The 21,361-nt window shown below is 36.3% G+C and overlaps 1 long non-coding RNA gene across 1 annotated transcript in view; it reads left to right on the top strand.

Annotated features, from left to right (window-relative positions):
• Positions 1–3,123: 3,123 nt before the first annotated feature.
• Positions 3,124–21,361, top strand: part of LOC309619446 — a 29,671-nt gene continuing 11,433 nt past the window's right edge. The window contains exon 1 of the long non-coding RNA XR_014238970.1: positions 3,124–3,328. This is a non-coding gene — a long non-coding RNA (uncharacterized lncRNA). The remainder of the gene's footprint in view (positions 3,329–21,361) is intronic.

Genomic DNA, 21,361 nt, shown 5'->3' with positions numbered 1-21,361 from the left:
CACAGTTTCAATTTCATTACTTGTGATTGGTCTGTTCATATTTTCTATTTCTTCCTGGTTCAGTCTTGGAAGGTTATACCTTTCTAAGAATTTGTCCATTTCTTCCAGGTTGTCCATTTTATTGGCATAGAGTTGCTTGTAGTAGTCTCTTAGGATGCTTTGTATCTCTGCAGTGTCAGTTGTAACTTCTTCTTTTTCATTTCTAATTTTATTGATTGGAGTCCTCTCCTTTTTTTTCTTGATGAGTCTGGCTAAAGGTTTGTCAATTTTGTTTATCTTCTCAAAGAACCAGCTTTTAGTGCCATTGACTTTTGCATATTCCCTGGGGTGTCCGCCACCAGTGTCCTTGCCCCCACAGTCAGCCACAGCTGACCTCTGCCTCCCCAGGAGACCCTCCAAGACCTGCAGGTAGGTCTCACCCAGGCTCTTCCTGAGTCACTGCTTTGCCCTGGGTCCCGGTCCATGTAAAACCTTGTGTGTGTCCTCAAAGACTGGAGTCTCTGTTTGCCCCAGTACTGTGGAGCTCCTGTACTCAAGATCTGCTGGGCTTTAAAGTCACATGCTCTGGGGGCTCCTCTGAATGCCGGACTCCCAGGCTGGGGAGCCTCACGTGGGGCAGAACTCTCACTCCTGTGGGTGAACTCTGTAATATAATTATTTTCTTGTTTGTGGGTCATCCAACTTGGTGGGTATGAGATTTGATGATATCATGAAAGTGCCCCTCCTGTGGCTGCTGCTTTGTCTTTGGGTATAGGATATCTTTTATTTAGTAGGTCTGAGTCTTTTCTGTTGATGGTTGTTTAGTAGTTAGTTATGATTTTGCTGTTTTTGTGAGAGGAGGTGAAGTTCAAGTCCTTCTACTCCACTTTCTCATCTCTCTGCATTCTAATTTTTGCTCTTTTAACTACAGTGTGTCTTGGTGTGGCTTTCCTTGGGTTCACCTTGTTTGGGACCCTCTGTCCTTCCTGGACCTGGATTTTTGTTTCTTTTCCAATGTTAAGGAAGTTTACAACTATTATTTCTTCAATTAAGTCATATGTCTCTTTTTCTCTTCTCATTCTAGGACCCATATAATGTGAATGTTAGTACACTTGATGTTGTTCCAGAGGTCACTTAAATTGTCCTAATTAAAACTTTTTTTCAGTTCATCTTGGTTGATTTCTACTATTTTGTCTTCCAGTTCTCTGATGATCCATTCCTCTAATCTACTATAGATTCCTTCTAGTGCATTTTTTATTGCATCAGTTTTTATATCCTTTAGCTGTGTTAAATTTGTCTTCATTCTTTCTGCTCCAGAGTTTGTTGAGCATATTTATGATCATTACCTTAAACTTTTATTGGGTAGATTAGTTATCTCCACTTTGCTCCATTCTTCTGGGGTTTTGTCTTATTCTTTCATTTGGAAAATACTCCTCTAATTCTTTGTATTTATTTCTATGTTTTAGGTAGCTCATTGTATTTCTCAATCTGCCCTTATGTAGGAGGTCCCTGGAGCCCAGCAGCACATTCTTCTCTGGTCACCAGAGCTATATTCTCTAGGGGTGGCTGAATGTTTCCTTCTACTTGGGCAGGTTCAACTACTGTGGGTTCACTGGTAAGTGAGGCTGTACCCTGACCCAGCTGGCTGCCAGGCCCTGTCTTGTGCTATGGCTGGTGCCACAGGGCCAGGTCCTGGGGCAGCTGACTCTTCCATCTGGGGTCCTGGGCTGGTAGCAATTTTATACTTGTATTAAACTTTTCAAAGAAGTAATTTTTGTATTCGCCTATATTTCTAATTTTCAATCATTTCTGCTCTCTAATTTCCTTTTATTCTGAACTTAAATACTGTTTATGTTTGTTTGTTTTGTTTTTGAATCTTATACTGGTGGAAAAGTTAACATATCATAATGTGCCAAAATATTCAAAATTAACTGTTGGCAATTTAGGACATTGTTTATCATCTTTTTGCTTTTACATAGAATTAGCCTTATGGTACTTGTAGTGTTTCAGTGAAATGGAAAAGCTTTAATGATCATCACAATTCTTTTCTTTATAAATGCAAATATTCACTTGTAATAAAGTTAAAACAACTTACAAAGGATAAGATGCTATGACTGATTTGCTTGCATTGTTAAATGCCTAAGAAGTTTAGAGAAGCATAACATTGTAGGAGACCATTTAAAACATGCTAAACAAAAAATTTTGTAAATATTGAGATTTAAAATTTTATAAATATTGACATACATCCATCAACTAGTATTTGACTATGTTTATCTACAGTTTTAATGTACAGTTCTGTCAAGAAGTGATGTATGTACTACACATTAGGTATGTGGACAAGTGAATCACTTGTTTATTTCCTTGTTTTCCTCATTTGCTAAATGGAATTTCTTGAAGTGTTCTGAAAATTGGCACAGTAGATGTGAAATTATGAGCCAAAATTGTTTATGGGTCACACTGAGTAAATAGTCACACTTTCCTTTATAACTACTTTGAAATGAACTGATTGATAGACAGTCTATAAATCCAGCTTAAAATGTTATCTATTTAACTTTCTTCAAAGATTTCAAGAAATGCTTATATTTTAAGGGTGATGTTACAGAGACCAGAAAAGTGATCTATAACAACAATTGTTTAATATCAGGGCCATGCTGGGCTGACCTGCTCTCACAAACAAACACATCAAAACTACAACTATGTATAGAACAACTCTTGCTGAAATCAACCTGGAGACTAGCAGGATGGCTCTTCTACCACCAAGCCTGTGAAAAAAGATCCACACTCAGTCTGGTAGGAAGGGAGGAGGAGTGATCTGGTTGGGACCTGCACCCCTAGTGGGGTCCACAGAAGTGCAGGGGGATGTCACAGCCTCAGGATTCCCTGGGATGTGAGGGTTTTGAGCTACACATTGGGCAACCCAACCCTGGGATCTGCTTAGCTGGTTTGAAAACCAGTGGGGCTTACCTGACCAGAGGTCTGTAAGAAACCTAGACGCTGCTCTTAAAAAGTACACACACTTGCTTACCTACAATCACACGTGCGTGAGTGAATCTAACTCCAGGGCAGGGATTGCCACCACAGGAACTCTCGTCCCTGTGCACACTGGGCGAGGAAGTGAAGCCAGCTCAGCAATATAGCACCAAGGTAAACACACCAGTGAAAAAGTAAAACCACCGAAGTGCAGCCCCATGCCCTCAGCCCCTGCCATGCCCCAAAGCAAGGCAAAGACTGCAAGCACACTCTGGAGGAAGACACAGCCCCTGTTTACTTCAGATCCAGCTCTTGCATCAAAGCCACTGGTCTCACACGCTGCCTGCAGAGAGAAGTTCCCACACAAGGACCAGAATAGGTAACTGTTTCACTTAATTTCATAGAGGTAGAGAAAGTTAAACAAATTGAGAACACTGAAGAATTTGTTTCAAATGGAAGAACCCCTAATGGAACAGAGATAAACATTCAAAACAATAGTAATAAGAGTGCTAACTGAACTGGGGAAAAGAATAGATGAACACAGTGAGGATTTTAACAAAGAACTAGAAAATGTAAGAAACAGAGTTGAGAATACAATAACTGAGGTGAAAAATACTCTAGAGGGAATTAACAGCAGATTAGGTGATACAGAAGAACGTGTAAATGATCTGGAAGATAAATGATGGAAATCACTCAAAGATAATAGTTTGAGACCTCTGGGACAGCATCAAACATTTGCATTATAGGGGTCCCAGAAGGAGAAGAACAAGTGTTGAAAATGTATTTGATGAAATTATGGGTGAAAGCTTCCCAAACCTGAGGGAAACAAATACCCAGGTATAGGAAGAATAGAAAGAGGTAAATAAAGACCAAAAAGCAATAGAAAAAAATAAAACCAAGAGCAGGTTTTTTGGAAAAGATAAAATTGATAAGCCTTTAGCCAGACTCAGGAAAAAAGAGGGAGGACCAGGTAAACAAACTAAGAAATGAAAGAGGAGAAATTACAACTGTTATCACAGAAATACAAATGATAATGAGAGAACAATATGAACAGTTATATACCAACAGCTTGGACAACCTAGGAAAAAATGGATAAATTCCAGGAAATATACAATCTTCCAAGAGTACTTCAGGAAGAAATCATTTGAAGTGACCAATTACTCATATAGAAATTGAATCAGTAATCAAAAACCTTCCCATAAACAAAAGTCCAGTACCAGGTGGCTTCACAGGGGAATGTTACCAAACATTTAAAGAAAGTTAGTGTCTATCTTTCTCAAACTAGTCCTAGAAATGGAAAAGAACAGTCTGAAATGCATTCTACAAGGCCATTACCCTGACGAAAACCAGACAAATAAACTACAAAAAAAATTACAGGCCAATATCTCTGGTGAACATAGATGTAAAACTCCTCAACAAAATATTAGCAAACTGAATTCAACAATATTTAGAAAGGATGATACACCATGATCAAGGGGGATTTATTTCAGGGATGCAAGGATGATCTGCAAATCAATCAATCAATGTGATATATACCACGTTAAACAAAAGGAAGGATAAAAATTACATGATCATCTCAATAGATGCTAGAAAAGCATTTGACAAAATTAAACACCAATTCATGATTTTAAAAAACCTCTCAAAACAAAAGCCAAAATATACAAATTGGACCTAATTAAATGTCAAAGCTTGTGCACAGTAAAGGAAACCATCAACAACACGAAAAGACAACCTAATGAATGGGAGAAGGTATTTGCAAATAATATGATCAATGAGGGGTTAATACCCAAAATAAAGAGCTCATACAACTCCATATCAAAAAACAACCTGATATATACACTACCAAACGTAAAATAGATAGCTAGTGGGAAGCAACCTCATAGCACAGGGAGATCAGCTCAGTGCTTTGTGACCACCTAGAGGGGTGGGATAGGGAGGGTGGGAGGGAGGGAGATGCAAGAGGGAAGAGATATGGGAACATATGTATATGTATAACTGATTCACTTTGTTATACAGCAGAAACTAACACACCATTGTAAAGCAATTATACTCCAATGAAGATGTTTAAAAAAAAAAATGAAACAAAGAAAACATACAGACGGCCAACAGGTACATGAAAAGATGCTCAACATCACTAACCATCAGGGAAAAGCAAATCAAAACCACAAGGAGATATCACCTCACACCTGTCAGAATTGCTGTTGTTAAAACAGCAACAAATAATCAGTGCTGGCAAGATGTGGAGAAAAAGGAACTCTAGTCCACTGTTGGTGGTAATGTAAATTGGTGCAACCACTACAGAAAATAGTAAGGAGGTTCCTCAAAAAATTAAAACATACCATATGATTCAGCAATTCCACTTCCGGGTATATATCCGAAGAAAATGCTAACTTGAAAAGATACATGCCCCCCAGTGATCATAGAAGCATTATTTACAATAGCCAAGACTGGAAGCAACCTAAGTGTCCATCGACAGATGAGTGGATAAAGAAGATGTGAAAGATGTACACAATGGAATATTACTCAGCCATAAAAAAAGAATGAAATTTTGTCATTTGCAGCATCAATGCACAGGAGGGTGGTATTATACTTGGTGAAGTAAGTTAGACAGAGAAAGACAAACACTGTATGTTAGCACTTATCTGTGGAAGCTAAAAGATAAACAAAAGACTATAACATAACTAACAGACTCATAGGTACAGAGAACAAACTAGTGGTTACCAGTGAGAGAGAGGTAGGGATAGGGGCAAGATAGAGGAAGGGGATTAAGGTCTACAAACTGCTAGTGTAACACACGTAACATACAAGGATGTAATAATGTGCAGCATAGGGAATATAGCCAATAATTTATAACAATTTTAAGTGGAGTATAATCTATAAAAATTATTGAATCACTGCATTATACACCTAAAACTAAAATAACATGGTAAATCAACTATACTTCAATAAAAAAAAACAATTATGTCTTAAATTTTATTAGTGGAGTCATCTAAAATGAGAGAATCCAGGCCTATAAAGAGGATTTCATTAACTCCTAAGTTTTCTTGTTTACCTCTCTACATAATTAAGTGAATCACCTAATTTTAAGAAGTTCTTCACTTTTTAAAACCTTTGTTCTATGGCTAAAGAATTTTGTGTACATTTTACATGAGTTAAAACATTAAATTAAGAAAATTAAGGCCACAGCATTTTAAGACTAATATGCTTGGAAAGCATAAGCATTTAATAAAATAGATTTGAGTATTGCGTTTCTTTGAAGTAACAGAAATGACCTAAAAAGAAACAAGGGAAAACTTCAGCACTACTTTTAGAAATAGCTTATTTTCATTATTATTAGATGCAACCCTAGTGCATGTTCTATAAAACCAAATAATAATAAATGAATAAGTAACATTAAAAACAAACTTCAAGTGTTATTATTATAAAGCCCACTTTAAAGTATGAGTGAGGTTACCTAGAAATTAGAACCTACTTGCACATTTCATCATTTTATCTTTGCTTATTTGCACAGATCGTTTGGTTGTAAGTTTATACATCAGTTTTGACCATTAGAATTTCTGACAAAAAAATCAATTCATACCATTATTTTAAAGTATTCTTGCGTAATAAAATAGACTAAATAGGAAATACCATAAAACACAATGAAATAAGTTGTTTGGGGTTGCACATATTTTATCTGAAATATTTAATGGGTTATTACCAGTGTTATGTAGCATTCTTCCTGCAGTGATGAAATCAACTGATCTTTGATTACTTGCATAGCTGCAGTCATTTTTGAAAGTATTTTTCCCTCACCATCACATTACTAGATTGTAAACATACATTGAACATTCTCAAAATAATTTTATTAAGACGCATTTAATGCTAAACTGAGCAAAACTAGAGGAAATAGTCAATAGGAACTCAGATTCTGAACTTTGATGCCAACAGGCTTCTCTTTGAACTCCAGCTCTAACAATACCCAACTTGAGTCAGTTACTTTGTATTTCAATTTCCTTATTTGTAAATGCGGATAAGAAGAATACCTGCCTCATAGAGTTATTATGAGAATTAAATGAAATAAAGTTTTTGTTACAATATTTGGTGTATTACAGATGTTCGATAGGTGTCAGAAAATATTGTTACGTTATTATTAATAGAAAATAAATCAAGTCAAGAGCTGCACAATGATGGAAGAAGGTTGGGATGATTTTGGAATGCTATCAGAGAATCATCTGCGATCTTTAATCACCCTCAGTCACAATTCTGATACACACCCTCACCGGTGGGGCGGCCTCCCTCTTCCTTCTAAACGATATTGAAAATCACCAAAGAAATGAATGACTGATCCCTCAGAGGTGTTGAAGAAAATAGTCTAACGAACTCTGCTAGTAAATCCCAGTATCAGCAATGGACCCAAAACATTTCAAAAAGCAGTTTCAAATGCTTTAAATATGGATCTCCACTCACTGATAGTGTGCTGCTCTAGCCTGTTACCGCAAGCTTAAAATTGAGCCATTATCATATGCAAACGTTATCTTCAAAATTAAAGTTGAAGTAGACTAGAATGGATCATGCATATGGTGAAAAATATGCATAAAATATAGTATTAATTGTATTAACAGGAAAAATCTAATGTCAAAATTGCAGGATGTCAAAATTGCAGGAGTGTTGCTGAATTAAGTATATCAGAGAAATTCAATGTATAATAGCATTATGTAAAGTATTTCAACTGAAATTAAAATCCTCATTGACTTGTTTTGTGATTACCTGAGAAAAGATAAAAAGCATTTACTCTGTTGTAATAAATAATATGTATGATACATGCAGTGACCCAAAAACCTAGATTTAAAATCACTTTTACATAGCTTTCATCCTAGCAATGTTTCATTTTACTCATTTCTAAAAAACCACTTTGGCTTTCCAGTGTCCTCCGAAAAGCAGAAAGAATAAAACCCCTTATATTTACTGAGTAAAGGTTTTGAGAATTAACACAAGGCTCTCCAATATAGGTTTCCACGTTTAGGCACTGAAACTAATTTTAGTTTTGAATATATTGTCCCATAAGGAGGCTTGCCATATAAATCAGTGGAAACATCAAACAATGATTCTTCATACCATCCAGTTAACTTGAATTGACTATAAATATTCAACAGCACACTACAAACAAGTTGATAGCTGGTTGTCTTCTTTATAATCAGTACTAAGTTATACGCATTTTAGTAAAGAGCCACTAAATAACATTTTTGCTAAGACTAGAGACACTTTCTATCAGTTTTATGATAGCACACAAGCAAGAGATAGCAGACATTTATGTAGCGGGTATTTATTGTTCACATAACGCAGTTGTAGCCATCCTGATTAGCTGGATTAATGCAGGAACATTCCTATAGAACATATTACCAATATTTTTGAAATGTGTCTACTCAGCTCATAGCGATTTCTTTTTTGATGTGTTCACTTTATTCTTTAAACTACTGGAGCCCATTACAATTTTGATCTCACTGTAAAATAGGAAACAACATCACTTTGGTACTTGGTGGATAGGACCAAAAAAGAAAGTTTATAAACGATGATAGACTGTTTGAAACTTCAATAAAAGCTTTTGAAAGTCATATTTTAAAGATAGAAACATCCTTCAAGATAACTTGAAATACTCTTAAACAGAGGAGGATTTTTCTCTACATATAGGTGGAGAATCAGAGAGAATGGTAACAGAGTGATGGCTACCTATTCTAGCCCCGGGGTGGGAAGTGCTCTCTTGATTCAGGGAGAGGAGGAATTATAACAGGAAAGTATTGCAATATTTTGATGCTATAGTAGGACCATCTATATAGAAAGTATTTAGATTTGCAATGAAAAACAAAATGTATGTTTTTAAACACAGCTGACTTGTAAGGAGCATGGATACTCTTAATCTGTTAAGCATCTTGATGAATTTGGATGTGCAAATGTAAAATGGGTACTGAAAAAAAAAGTGGTGGCTTGATCTACCTAACAATAAGGAAAATAGTTTTAAGGGCAATCAAGGATGGATTAAAGAGTTTTAAGGGCAAACAAGGATGGATTAAGGTGAGAGATGAGTATAAAAGGGAATGGAATTAGTGACGTGGGAAATGGCCAAGAAGCTCATGAAGTGAAGGAATAGTGGGAACATTTTAGGGAGTGAGGTGGGTGAGGTTATCATCATTAAATATAAGCTGTTCCCCTCAATTTTTTTCCATTATACTATAATAACTAGTACTCTCATAAATGCTTTGTGCAAGAAGTTTTATTTTTATTTTTAATAACTATTTCCACTTTTGGAAGAGAAATTTTGAATGAAACTGAGTTTTGTTTGGGGCTTACAAATGTGAAATAAATTCAGTAATTATAGAAGGTATAACCAAAGTCCAGGGAAGACCGTGATATTATTGTTCCCAAACGGACTATTAGGTATTTAACTAGGACTTCATGTTTCCACAAGTGTATAATAGGCTTGAAGCAAGCAGACCTAGATTTCAAGGGACCAAGATATGGCCCTTGCTAATGAGTTTCATAATAAGTGGTTTTCTTTGGTTGTTGTTATTTTGAAACATAGCATTCAGGGATCAAGTAACAATGTGGAATAATAAAATATGGTAGATGTCATGTGGAGGTATCTATATGAAACCATGGATATTAGAAAAAGAGAAAATTACAGAAAGTCTATTAATGTAATGTGGAAAATGGCATAAATCCTGAATGATGATCTGGTATAATTAGATCAGCCTCTCAGTTGGGGAAGAGAAAACTGAATAGGGTGATTCACAGTTGGGTCAAAAGGGAGTGACTTAAACATCAAAGAAGCCATTAGGAATAGTTGATAAAATATCCAAATACTATTTCATTAAGGTACAAAAAATCAACTAAGTTAAAGAACATAGTATTTTTTAAATCTAAGACTGAGATATACTTGACATATAGAATATACTATTGATTAATTCATACTGTATCTGCTCTGGGATAATTTTCAAGAATACAGATCTTTCATGATCTCTGAAATTCTGTAGTATTTACCTAAATATCAAACTGGGATTTGAATACAGGTATACAGTCTTCTGAGTTGCTGCTCTTATGTGGTTACTAATTCTATCCCATACTAGATAGGAAGTACCCCCTATATTTCAAAAAGTACCATATCCTGGCAAATGAAATAACTATAAATACAATTACATATAATATTAGAATTTCCATAACAAATATTCAAGTTTTGGTTGTTTCATATATTTTTACCTGTCTTCAATTTTTTGAGCTGGGTCATTGGTTTTATATGCCCGGCTTTATCTTCTAAAATATTGCTTTTGGTTTCATCTCTAGCCAAGAATATGAATGGTTTGTTACCATGGGAAACTTATACTTTTTTCACCCTAGATGCCTACCATTTTCTCCCATTACGTAAATGGTTCCTTCTGGTTTGGGCTACTATTGTGCTCTGCATCTGAATCTCATTTGCTCGAAACATCTCCGTATGTGTCTGTAAGAGACCACAAAACTGGAAGGAACCTAGGACTCAAATAGTGCTATTTATTTGTATTATAAATGAGGAATGTGAGCCAGTGGTATTAAATGTTTATCCAAGATCAAACTACATGTGTTTGCCTAAGTCTGATCCTAGATTCCATGTTTCTGCCTATTAGTTATGTGCTCTCTCCATCTAAATAAACTTAAATTTGTCTACTTCAAACAAAGAGTGGATTACCAAACATTTATACACATGCCTAACAAACATTATCTAATGAGAAAAATAATTAAGGTAATGAATATCAAATTTAAATGGCACCAATAAATTTATGTCCATCTGACCTTTCCCAAATACCACTTTCTTCTAGTAACTTTTTCAGAGGCTATTAAAATTACCAGGAAAGGCTCCTTTCAAATTAGGTACTCATTCTTCAAGTTTCAAAAATCTCAGCCCTCAATTTGAGTCCCAGCACTTACTTACAAAACCAATGCCATCATTTGAAGGAATTAAATTTGAAGGAATGTTTCCTGGTATCATTCTTAGGACCAAGTTTTATATTTTTCTGACTCGGTCAGAGGATCAAAAGCCATACGAAGTATTTCAAACACAGAGGACTTAATTGGGTTGCATAGTGCTGGAAAGCTGACAGAGGGCAGATGGGATGTTGAGATGACACACCGATTACTGTCTGCAAGAAGCAGCTAATCTCGGTCTGTCGGGGCAGAGGAAAGAGGTGGGTTGAGGAGATGGGGGAGTACAGAGGAGGGGGCTGTGATGCTGGGGCTTAAGGTGTGGGAGCTGGTGATTCTTTCTTAAAGGACGAGTTGCTTTATGTGGCTGCTGGGAATACCACCAGCAGCAGCTGGAGTGAGTAAACGATCTGTTGCTACTGACTGATTCCGACAGGAATAAAAGACATCCTACCCCTCTTCCTCCAACTTGCCATTCCCCTCCAGAATCTTCAGCAAGTTGGACATGATCGGAAAACCCTGCTGGCAAGGGAGTCAGAGCCTTAGCCTGAGCATCACAGAGGAGGGGAGGGAGGAGGGGAAGATAGATGGGCATGAAAGTGAGAGAGAAAAGATTTATAACTGCAGACCAGGATACTAACACGGGAGTCTTTGGTGACTCTCGAGATAGTGCAGAGTAGCGGTGGATGCAGAAGCCTCACTGGTGAAGACGTCAGAACGGGAGGAGAGAAAGTAGAAGCAGTGCATGTGGGCAACTCTTACTGAAGTGTTTAGGGGCATGATTTACCAAGAAATAGAGCAGTAGCTGGAAGAAGATGTGTTTTAAATCATCTTTATCGAAGTGTAATTTACTAGGATAAAATTCACCCAATCAAGATATAGACCATTTTCCACCTCAAATTCTTCTCAAGCTCCTCTTCAGTCAATGGTCCCCAGCCCTACCCCAAGCTCCGCAGCTGGCCCCCGTCAACCAGCCTAACCTGATTCATATTTATGGAACACTAATACCCAATGGCAGCAGAATACATACTCTTTTCAAATGCTCACGAACAGTCACATAGATCATATTCTGTGTCATAATACCAAAGCGAATAATTGCAAAAGGAATGAAATCATACCCAGTGTGTTTTCTGACAACAAGAGAAGTGAATTCGAAATCAATTATAGAAAGTAATCCAGGAAATGCCCACATGTGGGGAAAAATTAAACAACACGGTTCAGATGGAATATGCGTCAAAGAATAAACCACAAGAGACATTTCAAGTGAACAAATAAAAAAATCTCTGGGACACAGCTAAAGTAGAGTTAGGAGGAAATTTAAAACTTTGAATACACACACACACACACACACACACACACACACACACACACTGAGTAAAGAACTCAAATCAATGACTTGAACTTCTACCTTAAGTTGTTGAAGTTTGAAAATACAAAATGAAGTTTTAAAAACAATATTATCAATTATCAATAAATACAACACCAATAACTTCTTGGTGTGAACCTTGGTGTGAATAATATTTTTTTAAATATTCTTATATTAATTTTTAATATAAAAAGGCAAAAATAAGGCAGTAGTAAGGCAGTTAGCTAAAATCGGCCTATTTTCCTGTGTAACCTTCTACATTTATAAGGAAGATATGCTTAAAACTGAGGTTTAGAATATGAGTGTGAAAAAATAAAATATATGACTGTGAGGCATTACAACATCCAGAAATGTATGAAATATCAAAAAAGGACTGTGGACCGTTCATGGGAAACTCGTTATTTATGTACAGCATATTACAGTACTTCATTACATTGATACCATTCCCAAATAATGCAAAGTAATGGAATTGATTATTGGTGATTAATTTATAGATCTGTAGGATAGTTCTGAATTCATACACTGAAGTGTTGTAATATTTCTGGCCGGTAATGACAAATAGCAAATAGTGAATTTATTATACAACTTTTACTTAGTTTCATTAGTTCTAAAAGTCACCCTATTTTGATTGGGTCGAAATCGGGTACTTTTCACTTTCTTCATTCATGTATGCTCCTTGGCCACATTCTTTGATTCAATATACACACAAATACATATCTACACATACACATGCAGAAGCCTATGTACTTGTGTAGAGTTCAGCAATTGGGTATCTATTAGACCTACTTGTTTTGAGTGAAATTAATGATAATAATCAGCAAGGGATCTAAAAAAAAAACCCACCTTCCTGTATGTTCTTCCCCTCTATAAAGGAAAGGGAATGAAAACAGAGATATCAGAAACCTAACCTCATATAAATAGAATGATGTAGCGATAATACTGTTTCTGAGTGAAAACTGAAATGGTGTCCCTAAGGAGGACACAGGAGAAGGACATCCAGGCTGACTTCACTGCACTGAGGGACACAGATGCCCTGCTCTTTGGGTGACAGCCAGTGTGCCTCTCTCACCCTGTCATTACAGACACTGGCTTATCTGTCAGTCTTGGCTCTTTCTAGATCCCCTCCTACACCTATCTAACAAACTTCTTTGAGAACTTTCACTGTATCAAGCATAGTGCTAAAGACCATAACCACATTAATGAATAAGACATAGTCTCTGTTTTCAAAGAGAAGTGGACAGCAGACAGTGGAGTCCATCATAGAATGAGAAAAAGGGAGAGAAGTGCAACAATCAAAGTGTGTAGAGGGTTCAATTATAGCACAGATGAGACTGAAGCGATCTGAGTGAGGTGGGAAGGGTTATGTTTGAACTGTTGGTTTCTCTTCTCCTTTCTCTAAGAACAGTGACCCTCAGTTGTGGGCTACACACACACTCTAAAGAGGTTCTTAGGAAAGCCACCATTGAGCAGGTGCATTCCTCTTAGGAATCAAATAGTTCTTGATGATTCAGTTGTGGAAAAACATCAGAGAGCAGCTCAGCCAACATAGTTTCAAGAAGAGTATTGTAGCATGGTTTAGGGGAAAGGTGCATCCCATGATAGCCTTATGGGATGAGGCTATACCAGAAAAAGAGTCCAACTTAAACACATCCCAGTATAACCCGCCATCACAGCGTTCCCAATTCCTACAGAGAGGAAATAATTTGTCCTTTGGTCTCTACTTCAACATTTATGCCAATGCTAGTTTCTCAGTAGGGACTCAGTATTTTCCTGTTGATATAATTTACTTTTCAGTTATTTTTGTTGTAATTAATATTTTGTTTTTACAGCCAGTATAAGAACCTCTAACTATTAATTTTCACATAAGTCACTTAAATCACTCACTTTCCTATCAGTAAGACTAATTTGACAACATTTCTGAAAATCCCCACCACACTTCTCTGTGATAGTGGCCACGCTCTTCAGGCCCTCAGAGTTCTAAAGAGGCTGAGGCCATTTTTAACTTTGAAGCCTCAACAATAATAAAAACGAATGTGTAAATAAATATATGAAAACAGGGTTACAAAATGCTTTCCATTTTTTTTCTTCTGTAATTTTTTCATTTGAGGAAAAAAAAAAGTCTATCCAAAATCAATACTCACAGCACTTTTGTGGTTATTTGTGGACGTGTACTGAGTGGTAAAACATTTGAGTCACCCAATGAGCCTGCTCCCAAGTGAGGTCAGGCAAGGGGACACTCGGCCTTCTCATTTCAGAGCTCGCACTATAAACAAGTGTCCTTTTTGTAGTACAGGTAGGGCCATGTTTTTCAAATTTTTGTGCCTTTTATTGGTGATTTTATATTTAACATGGCCCCCAGGTGTAGTACTAAGGTGCTGTCTAGTGTTTGTAAAGATAAGAAGGCTGTGGTGTGCCTTATGGAGAGAAGGCATGGGCTAGACAGGCTTCCTCTAGGTATGAATTAACAAATTGACAATACGTTTTATAAAACAAGGCCATGTCTGGATAGGTTGATGAAAATGTAACCCAAGTCTCACAGGAACCTAACTGCATCCCCCCCCAGGAGCAATGGTTCAGTATTTGCTCGTTCAGTGTCCACAGCCACTTTACAGAACTACGTTGAATAACAAGAGCTGACTGTCTGTATTCAAGAAAAGACTTTTTAAAGCTTTGTGAAATTACTCACAATTAAAGAGGTAAAATGAGAATCCACATTTTGTAAATACCTAATAGTCACTAAGCTCTGTCCAAAGTATAAAGCAAAGGCAAATTCACTTGATCTTCACAACATGATTATGTAAACAATGATCAGAAACATCAGATAACTTTCAAAGACCATATAGCTTGTAGGTGACACAGCAGGGATTGGAAGTTATCTTTGTCTTCAGAGTTTATATACTTTTTATTACAGCACTCTGCCTAACGAACCAATTTCTGAATTTAGATACTTTTACATTCCTAAATGTGAGAAACATTTTGAGTCTGAACTTCAAACTCAATGTTATTCCTACCTCTCCCCTAATTGGCCCTGTACATTTCTCCATAATAATTTTTAAAAATGTATATCTGGCTGTGTTTCTTATTATCTTTGGATTGAAATCCCAGTTAAATCCTCTTCTTCTCATTCTATATTCTGTTCTGTTCTCTAACTTCTCAATTCTTAATACCAGTCTTTAAGTTATTTTTTCTATTTTTTTTTTTTTGTTGTTGTTCAAAAATCAAATTCTGCAGCTGCTTATAATTCCTCTGCAGGTGCCACTGATAGATAATTATTCCCTATGGGTTTCTAGTACAATTCCACCAGGCTCATTTATCACATACAATTACATCTATTCTACTTTTAAAATGCTTTTTGTTTTGTTTCTGGTAGACTTACAAGAAACATCATTATATCAATTTTCAACTAACATCTGTGGATAAAAAGCATTATAATACAAAAGAACTGCCTTCAGGGTGCAGCTCAACATTATGTTTCTTTCTTCACTGCCTACATAGCACTACACTCATTTTATTGTCTTGAAATTTTGGAGGAAAAAAAGAAACAAAGCTTATTTTACCACGATAAAACTTGATAGAGTAAGGTTTGCTATTAAGGACTTAAGGTTGGCAAGAGAGGAAAAAGAACAGTGATTTCTTGTATAAAGTTCTCATAATAAAAAGCAGCTATATAGCCTTAGCTCTTTTTTAAATATAAAAATAAGCAGTAGAAGAAACACCCCCATGAACTCACTTCCAGTAACTCCCAAGCATGCTACATTTATGTACTCCGAGTCTACATATATGAGAGTGATGGATAATGACCTGTTGGAACAGATCTGTTTTTTTTTTTTTTCAGGTATTTATGTCAGTCCTAATGTTAAGCCTTTAAGGAGGAAGTGGAAAGCATTTCAGACTAATATGCGAATATGAAATCTTTCTTTAAAAATTGGTTGACAAGCATGGTGTGCTTTTTTCCCTTTAGGATCACAAGCTAGCTTATGCTATTTTAAATTGTTCAAAGCAGAATGTTGCTCGAGAATGGAAGTGATTATAAGAGCTCTTTCTGATCACAAAGTAACCGTGTAGATTTATGGACTGCTTAGCTGAATCAGCAAGAGAAATTTTCCATCAAAATAACTTGAGAGTCAAGGTTAGGAACAGAACTCCCTTGTAAAAATTGGGAGATGTTGCCATAAAAGCATAATCAAATTGGTCTGAACGTGTAAATTCGGAATAAAAGAGAGAACATGAGAAGTTCTGTTGTGGTGTTGGGAGGAATATTTTTAGAGAAATTCCAAGAATCCACAAGGAAAACTGGGTTTGGGACTTTCAAGACCGAGGAAGTTCTATCATTCCAGGTTATTCTAGAGAGACTTTTAGCTGATCCACGTATTTCTAATTAACTGAAGATGGAAGGATTGAAGAATCAAGTTGTATCAGTTGGTTTTTAACAGACTTGTTGAGTTTTGGCTGGAAGAAATGAGAGAATCTTTGAGAAGATTCTGGAGGTGAAGGACAGAGAGAGAAAAAGACTAGTGAACAACACGTGATCTTCCCCACACCCAACACGATGCTTTAGAGTTTGAGAGGCTATAGAGAGAAGTGGAATAAATCCTTAACATGAAGTTCTCTGGAAGGGGACAAAATGTAAATCAAAGGCATTCTTTCTAATTACGGACAAGTTGGAGGATGGATTTATCACTCGAAATGTTGGGAGAACATGGAGATGCCATCCTTGTGAAATAATTCGTATTCTCATCTTAATCACTCTGTCAGTAAGAGAGATGAGACCCCCTGGAGCATCAGTGAGGGTGACAAGTAGGAAGGAAAAGACGCTGGTTGACACTCCGTTTCAGGAGCTCAGGGAAACAGCTCCTGTGGACAGTCCAAGCTTGGCTGGCAAGGTCTGGGTAAGAAAGCCGACATTTAGGAGGCTTCCTTCTCTAGGCAGTTGCCCAGTATTTGAGGAATTATTGAAGCATCTCTCAGAGAGGACTATAATAAGAGTAACTGATCAGACACCAGTTCTTGGGAACTTAATGGGAGATTAAGCAAAAACCCTGTGGCTGGGAGGGACAATTTTAAAAAATCACCTGTCTTCACAGGAAACATCTGAAGCTCCAGGAATTAAAACAATTTCCCGATTATGATGTAATCTAAATGCATAACTTCTGCCACTCTAATTACAAGTAAAAACCTTGCTGACACAGTGAAACACTAGACAGCCCAGAGTTCAACTTACTTGCCATATTACAAAATGAGTATAGCAGCTCATTTTGTATTGTTTGTGATTTAACTTTGTGTCTATCTGATTTACTTTTCTCTGAATTCCCCTCTAATTATTTCTATCATCTTAATCATCCACATGTATTTTTGTCTCCTTAAATAATTTTATCACACAGGATAATATATAAATATATTTTAATTCTTGCTTCTTTTGCATTTTCAAGTTCACACTCCTCTAATAGAAGGCAATTTACTAATATGCTTGGTTATTTTTATCAAGGCATATATTGTCTTGGAGCCCTGATGATTTTCTACACCATGATATTGAAGGGTTATAATTAGGTACTATGGAGATTTACACATTAGCATTGCCACCTGGTAGCATCTTCCATAGATGTAAGTCCATGTCCATAAGCTGATTTATATATTCATTATTAATAAGGTGTGCAAAATTTACACCCACTATTTTGCACACTGTAGCTATTTTGATATGTAAATGGAATACACAAAGCAAAATGGGCTAAACACCAAAAAAGGTGACATTAAATTTATCAAATTTAACAGTAAACAGTGTCATTTTGGAAATAAAAGCAGTGAACCATTGCTGTATTTCCAGCTACTAAAGTACACAGAATAGAATATGAAGGAGAATTAGACCTATTTTTAATTTTAATAGCAATTACATTTTTTTTTCAAAACTGCTCTGATAAGTCAACAAAGACAAAATGAAAATTTTACCAAAGGGCATTTTTGCTTTCAGTTAAAATGTAGACACTCCCAATAGAACATAATTTCCAAACTAACCATAAGAATATTTGGGAAAAGCTGTAAGATCAGAGTTTTAAAAACCATCAGAGATTTTGGATGTCAAGAAATTGAAATGCAGAAATAAACAAGACACAAGGCTGGCCTCAGTCCTTGAGGAATGGTGGGAGAAAGAACAAATCTGACATAGATTTTGGGGTAAGGAGAAGCCAGACACATTTTAATGACCTTTAAATAGCTGCATGTGGTTTGTATGATGAATTTGAACTCAAAATAGAAACAAAGAGAGTCTGTCCCTAGCCACCAATTCTTTCCCACAGAACCTTCACTGCAGGCATGGGGTAAGATGAGGGTAGGGAAGAAATGAAGGCGATTACTGTAACCCCTCCCTGAAGGCACAAAGGGTCTTCCTGAACGCACATCAACAGCCTACTAACCGTGATGGGAGAGCATCAAAGCTGAGCCACATCACCTACAGGTGGACGAGGCGTCCATCTTGCATGGAGGTAGAATAAAGGCTTCCACCATGTGCACTGCAATTCCTAATGTCTGGGGGTAGAACAGAGATTCAGGTTAAAGAGCAAGGAGAAATACCTAGTGACCCAAAACCTAGCAACTGCTCTGTAGAGCAGAGAGAAATCAACCTGGTTTGGAAAACTTGTGACTGGCCTCTAAAGCATAGATATCTAGAGTTGTGCCAATAACTCAGATCCCAAGCCCTGCTGAAGAAAAAGTCCAAATCCTGCCCTGAAAATCGTGAAATCCAGCGGCAAACTGAGCCTAACTAAAGCTCTGACAAAGTCCAGAAATACTTCAGCTACCGAGTGGACTGCCTGAGCTGCTATACTAGCAATCTGTGTGGTGTAGAAAACACCTGTGGTGTAGATGAGGCATGCCCCCTTTTCCTGGGTGAATATTATTTCCTTTTGTTCTTACTGTTATTTTACATATACAGTGGCAGGAATGCAATTGGTAATTTTGAGACAAGAAGCAGAAAAATGATTCATAATCAAGGGGGGAGATAACAATGGGAGCAGACCCACAGATGCCCCAGAAGTAGAAACTAGCCAATAAGGACTCTAAGAGAATTAGAATAACTATGTTAGAGGAGCTAGGAAAAAAGCCAGGGAACATCAACAGAAAATTTCTATATAAAATTATATATAAAAAAAGAAAAATGCAAATATTACAAATAAAGATTTCATTGGGTTTCATCATAATCTCACAGAATGTCAGCAAAAAATACATAAACTGAAAGCACACACATACAAACAGGTTAAATGAGCAGAGCTTCAAAGATTTGTGGAATTAACATGTATAATTGGAGAACCAGATGAAAGAGGAGAGAGAACATGGAGAACATTTTTGAAGAGCTAATGTCAGAAATATCTAAAACTGATGAAAAGCATCAAGCCACAAATCTAAAAGGTCATGGAAGCCCCAAAATTGTAAAAAGGCAAAAGAAAATCATACTTAGGCACCACTTAATTGAAATTTCTGAAAAACTAATTTTTAAAACATTAAAAGTAGAGAATAGAGACACTGCATGTAGGGGATAGGTGATATAAATGATAGACGATCTCCTTCAGTAACAATGGAGGCCAGAAGATGGAAGAATGTCATTTTTAAGTGATGCGAGAAAGAACAAATAAACTAGCAAGCACTTGTCAATTTAGAATTCTATATCCAATAAAAATATCCTTCAAAAATAAATGTAAAATAAATGTATCTTCATACCCTCAAAAATCTGAGTCATATTCTAGGAGACTAGCAATATGAGCAATGTTCAAAGACCTCTCAGTACTAAAGGACAGTGGTACTAGATGGAAGCCCTGATCTACGTGAAGGAATAAAAAGCAGCTTAAATTATAAATGATTATTTAAATAAAACAGAAAACATATTTTCTTATTTTAATATATATTATGGTAGGCAGAGTAATGGCTTCCTAAAGATATCTAAGTTCTAATCCCCCAAATTTGTGAATATGTTTAATTATACGGCAAGTTAGAATTAAGGCAGTTGTACGTCCATCTGCTAAATCAGCTGACCTTTAAATAGGACAGTCACCTGGATTATCCAGGTGAAGCAATGTAATCACAACAGTTCTTAAACGTATACAAGGCAGACGGAAGAGTCAGTATCAAAGCAATGGGATGTGAGAGAGTTTAAGAAATGTTTTTACAATTATTACTGAGTATAGTTGTTAAATGACTTAAAAAATGAAGGTGGAAACTTATGTGAAAATAAATGAATACTCAGTGTTCTAATCTAACAATATTGAATAATTCCTCTTTGGTGGACTTTTTTTGTACTTAAGATCAATTAGCCTAAGAATAATTGTGGTTCTTGGGGGTAATTGTGATGCCCCAAGGTCTGGGTGTCATGGGTGACAATGAAACATCTGACTACTTTTGTTTGGAATTGGTATCACAAAAATCTTCTGTATGATAAGAAAACTGTCCTTTTTCAATGTGTGATTCTTATAACATTATTCATTTTTCAACGAACTGTCCTGGCTTATAACCACTGCCTTCATTCATGTGGCACTGTGCTAGGCTGGGGATACAACAATGAATAAATACAGGTCACGCTTCCTCTCCTTTTCACTTTCACCTAATTATCTGTACTGAGATGCTGTAGTTCTATAGTTTAGCATTAAGATTCTTGTTTTATGTGCAACTGTCTTTTCATTATTGAAGCATATTTAAAATTTCAGAACACAAGAAATAGGTAAAACTCATTAGCATATATCACAAAATGATTACAATCTAAATCTGCAATGTGATGAATACAATTGTACATTTATATTCTGCTAAGTGGAACTAATGGCATATTTACATAGCTTTTGTCATCAGGCTGCACTAGTCAATAGATAGCAAAATCTGCCACTCACACAGGTTTGGGTTCTTGTATCTCCCCTGTCATATTTCAATACATCAGTAGGATGACATCACAGTATTCTTGGTGAATTCAACCAGTATTTCAGGGTATGCTTATCTCATTTTCTTCTTTGAATACTAGACTGTGTGATAATACTTGTCTTGGATGACTTTTTTTTTTTTTTTTAATGGCAATGTAGCATGCTGGTTGAGAACATTCCTATATATTCAGACTGCCTGGGTTTGAATCCATTTACCAATTAG

The sequence above is a fragment of the Balaenoptera borealis genome (assembly GCF_965194805.1).
Source record: "Balaenoptera borealis genome assembly, chromosome: 21".
NCBI classification, from domain to species: Eukaryota; Metazoa; Chordata; class Mammalia; order Artiodactyla; family Balaenopteridae; genus Balaenoptera; species Balaenoptera borealis.
The sequence above is the reverse complement of the archived record's forward strand: the minus strand, read 5'-3'. Positions and strand labels throughout refer to the sequence as shown.